Here is a 4734-nt window from a genome sequence, read left to right on the forward strand (position 1 = left end):
AAAAAAAGATAGTTTACATTTTCCTTAAGTGATAGAAGACATCAAAGGCAAAGGTCAAAGACTAAAGATAAGGGAAATTGTGCAGAAAGAGATAACAAAACAGGCCTGTGACTACTATCCTTAGAAAAGCTGCTTGCGAGGTTGGCTTTTGACTGGTGTCTTAATTATCTATTGTCACTATAACAAAAAGACCACAAGTGGTTGGTTTAACAAACAGGAATTTATTTTCTCAAAGTTTAGGAGGTTAGGAGTCTGAATTCAAAGTGCTGACTGTAGAAGAATGTGTTCTTTCTCTGTTGGCTTGTAGGGAAGGCCTTTATCTCTTTCCAAGGATCCTTGGCTCCTTGGTCTTCATGTGGCTTGGTATGTATCTTCACCATCTTGTTGCTTGCTTCTTGTTTAATCTCCTTTATATCTCAAAAGAGATTGATTTAAGAAATATTCAATATACATTCTGTCTCATTAATGTAACAGAACACCCATTCCAAAATGGTATTATAGTCACACAAGTATAGAGGTCAGGACTTACACAATTTAATCTATAACAGTTGGCATCTGGCAATTTAGATTGTGTGAGTGTTACCCCCATGATAAGAGTGGCTTATATTGCTTATACAACCAATACAGTGTACAGTGAAAACCTGCTTTCTTCCTGGGAATCCCAAATTTGTTCTGTGCATGGCAGAGAATGTCTACATAATCAGTCCCCAACAAAAACCCTTGGCCTTGGCTCTAATAAGCTTCCCTGGTAGACAACAGACCACACATGTTATCACAACTCCTTGTGAGAGGAAGTAAGCATGTCCATGTGACTCCACTGGGTGAGGATTCTTGGGAGTTTGAGTCGTGTTTCCTTTGGACTTCAGCCTGTGCAGTTTTTCCACTTTGCTGATTTTGCTTTACAATCTTTCACTGTAATGCATCACAGTTGTAGGAAGTACTAGATACAGAGAAGAAATGGGATTGCTTAAAGCAACTCTGAAATATAGTAAAAACAAAACAAAACAGGGTTGGTAAATAGCTTTCCTTTTTTTAAAGTACTGATCCCATCAATGGGTAGAGATGCTTTGAATTCATTTGGGGGATAACTGGCCTCTGAAATCTTAATGCAGAATTCGGATGCAGTCAAGAAAGATTTTACATGGCTTAAAAGAGACCAGAGACAATAATTCTTGAGTTCTCCGCTCCAGTATCATCAGCAGTGAGCAAGGCTCCTTCACTGGTTTCTGTTTATTTTATTCAACCAACCCAAAGTTCAACCCAAAGTTCACCATAATATCTGTGATCTTTTCCTTTACTAGCTAAAGTATCTTAATGCAATTCAGACAATATGTACACATACTTTCTGTTACTTGACTATGGCCTTCATAACAAAGATGCTCGAAAACGTGGGAAGGTGCTAAAAGACCTAGTCAAGGTTATTCAACAGGAATCATACACATATAGAGAGCCAACCACAGAGTTTGTTGAGTGTTTATATGTTAACTTTGACTTTGATGGGAATCAGAAAAACCCAAGGGAATGTAAATCAGTGTTTGTGAGTGACTTCTGAGTGGCTTGTCTTGCAGATTTCATTGAAAATGTCTCTATATTTTTTTTATTGCATCCATCAAAGTGTCAGCATTAACATGTTGGCAAATAAACTGAACATGACCCCAGAAGAAGTTGAAAGGTGGCTTGTGAATTTGATTAGAAATGAAATACCCAGTGCCAAGATTGATTCTCAACTAGGCCTTGTGGTTGTAGATAACAATGCAATCTCACCTTATGAACAAAGGATAGAAAAGACCAGAAGCCTTTCATTTAGAAGTCAGATGTTGACCATGAATATCGGGGGAAAAAACTTAATCAGAATAGTGGATCAGAGGCTCCTAACTGGGCAACTCAAGACTCTGAATCTACTGAAAAACTGTTTAATTTTTTAAAAAAAAAAGATGAGAAAACAAAAGGAAAGATTAAATAATAAAAAATTATTTAAAGTATGACATACATTTTAGAGGCAAGTACACATTTTGGAGAATTTGAATAAAATTGGAAGTGTTATTTAAAATAAAATAGAAAGAAAGAATGTTTTTCTGTGGAAATACTTTAGTTCCATTTGTACATAACTGTACTAAAACAAAGGTCTGATTGAGAAAAAAATGGGAAAATTGTGGAGTTAGGATTACTAAATGGAACAGAGAGAATGCGCCTTAGAAGGAAGATTGGTGAGCCTTCCTCTCACGTACTGCGTACATGTTATCAGGAAGAACAATAACATGTAATCTCTGCAGAACGACATCATGTTTGGTAGAGGGTAAATGAAGAAGAGGAAGAGACACCATGGCTGCAATAACGGCCCCCATACATCAAAGATTCTGGCTACCTCATCTGGATACACACGTCCATAGGAAAAGACTAATTTTTTGATATGACTCTTTGATGTAAATGATCTGCTGGCCAGGACTGTGTTTCTGATGTAGAGATTTTTGCTCAAATTTATCTCATCTTTCTCCTGGTCCCCAAGGAAAGAAAATAATCGTATCTAGGCTGTTCATGATATGTCATCTGAACAAAAGGGGAAGAGAGTAGTTTAGGGTCACCAACAAAGAGGAAGACCCTTAACAATAGAAACTGACACAATGATTACAGTAATGGGTCAAACACAGGAACCAATGTGAGGATGATACAGGATTGGGCAGTGCATCTTTCTGTTGAACCTGAAGTCCCTATGAGTTGGAACCAACTCAATAGCACCTAACAACAACAACAGCAATTTTATAACAATGGGCAAAAAACAGAACCCTAGCCCTGGGCAGAAACAGATGAAGGAGAGGGATGTTAAGGATCTCTGTTTATTCCCGGTGCTGACCCAGGTGTTGAGGCCACTTTGAATTCCAACTGTGGGGTCTAAGATCCCAGGAGGGACAATACTAACCAAGACCTCAGGGGGCGGTACATCTCCAGGCTTTCTACACAGAACCCCTTTAGATGGTGCCCTTACTTGTGAGGTTGGAGCAAAAAGAACTCTGGCTCCAACTTGCTTAGGCAGGCTCTCTGAAGTCACACATTGAACTAAATCATTTGGCCTGGAACATCTCAATATCTCCAGAGTCACCCTGACAGACCCTTGGCAATTCTTTTCTTTTTTTTTTTTTTTCACCAGACAAGGTCATCAGCTTTACTTTCAACCAATCATATGTTTTGTTCCATCTAAATGATTACAGTCCCCTCCCTGCAACAACAATTATCCTGTTTCTTTCCTGTAGCTTCACTTTTACATCTTATTTTTCCAAAATCAACAAAGCAAAAATATTTTATGTACACACACAAAACAAATATATATTCATTTAGATGTCCAAAGGCCATATTTTGCAAGCCAGCCTCATGCCTGCAGGCACACAGCCTTTCTCTGCCCATGGGCCCAGAGTCCTCAGCTGCTCTGTGTCTCTATGCCATCACCTCTGCCCCTATTGCTACTGTCGCCACTTTTTTAGGTAGGATCTCATGGTCCATTCATGCTCTGCCCTTGTCATGGTCCTGGGGTCATCTGTTCCTGAAATGAAAGATTAGCTACTCCCTACTTTTAGTTACACATATACTACAATTACAGTTGTGACCATTGCTATCAATGACTCACAATTGAATCATAAAATCCTATCATCATCATCCTCATCCCCTTTCACCAGATCCATCTGAAAAAGAGGGAAACTATTCAGTGGGGATTTTACATTACCCTCCTCATTCTGAAACTAAGCACACTTCTGAAATCTTGTAAGACACCCACTTCTTGCTTTTATAGCTCCCTGTTTTTTATAGCCAATGTCTAAATTGCCCTGTCAACCCAGTGTGTTGCTGTAGGATCAGCACTGGCCTGCGAACCACAAGGTTGGCAGTTCAAACCCACCAGCTACTCCTAGGAAACCCTATACAGGGTCACTATGAGTCAGAGTTGACTCGATGGTACCTAACAACAACAATAATCAACCCAGTGCAACTTGATGTTACCTAACAACAACAATAATCTACCCAAGCTTGAGAAAACAAGCTTAATCCTTGATATGAATAATACTTCCATTCTGGTTGGAATTGTGAGCAACTACATCCATAAGCAAAGGTCCAGCTCATCAAATTGTAGCAATTTATACTTCTCACAATATCAAGAATCTTTATGTTCTTTTGGTCAAATTCCGTTCAGCCATCCAAGCTAGGTCAAATGGGTACTAGCTGCATGTTTGGGAGTTCACGTCTCCCTATAAATCAGACCCGTTGGCCACTTCATTCTCAGCTCTATCTCTCAGTGTCAATGTAAGTGCCAGTGGGCTTGGGAATTCACATATCTCCCTAAACCTCAGACCAGCCAATCCTTCCACTTTTCTCTCTCATCTCAACGTGACCTGGTGTCTATGGAACAGAACATAGCCAAACTCAGCCTAGGTCTTCATTGTTGCACTTTCCCCACTTCAACTCACAAGTAGACCAGGGTTGTTGTTGTAAATAGGTGCCATCAAGTCAGTACCAACACATAGCGACCTTATGCACAGCAGAATGAAACACTGTCTGATCCTGGGCAAACCTCACTATTGTTGCCACGCTTGAGTCCATTCGTGCTGCCACATCTCGTTGGGGTCGTCCTCTTTTCCTCTGACCCTCTACCTTACCAAACATGATATCCTTCTCCAGCGACTGGTCCCTCCTGACAATATGTCTGAAGTATGAGAGATGAAGTTTGGCCATCCTGGCCTCCAGCACTCT

The 4734-nt window shown here is 40.0% G+C and overlaps 1 pseudogene; it reads left to right on the forward strand.

Annotated features, from left to right (window-relative positions):
- The window catches only part of LOC102835266, a 16361-nt pseudogene extending 12552 nt beyond the window's left edge, over positions 1-3809 (forward strand).
- Positions 3810-4734: the final 925 nt, after the last annotated feature.

This window comes from Chrysochloris asiatica, unplaced genomic scaffold, assembly GCF_000296735.1.
Source record: "Chrysochloris asiatica unplaced genomic scaffold, ChrAsi1.0 scaffold00206, whole genome shotgun sequence".
NCBI lineage: Eukaryota > Metazoa > Chordata > Mammalia > Afrosoricida > Chrysochloridae > Chrysochloris > Chrysochloris asiatica.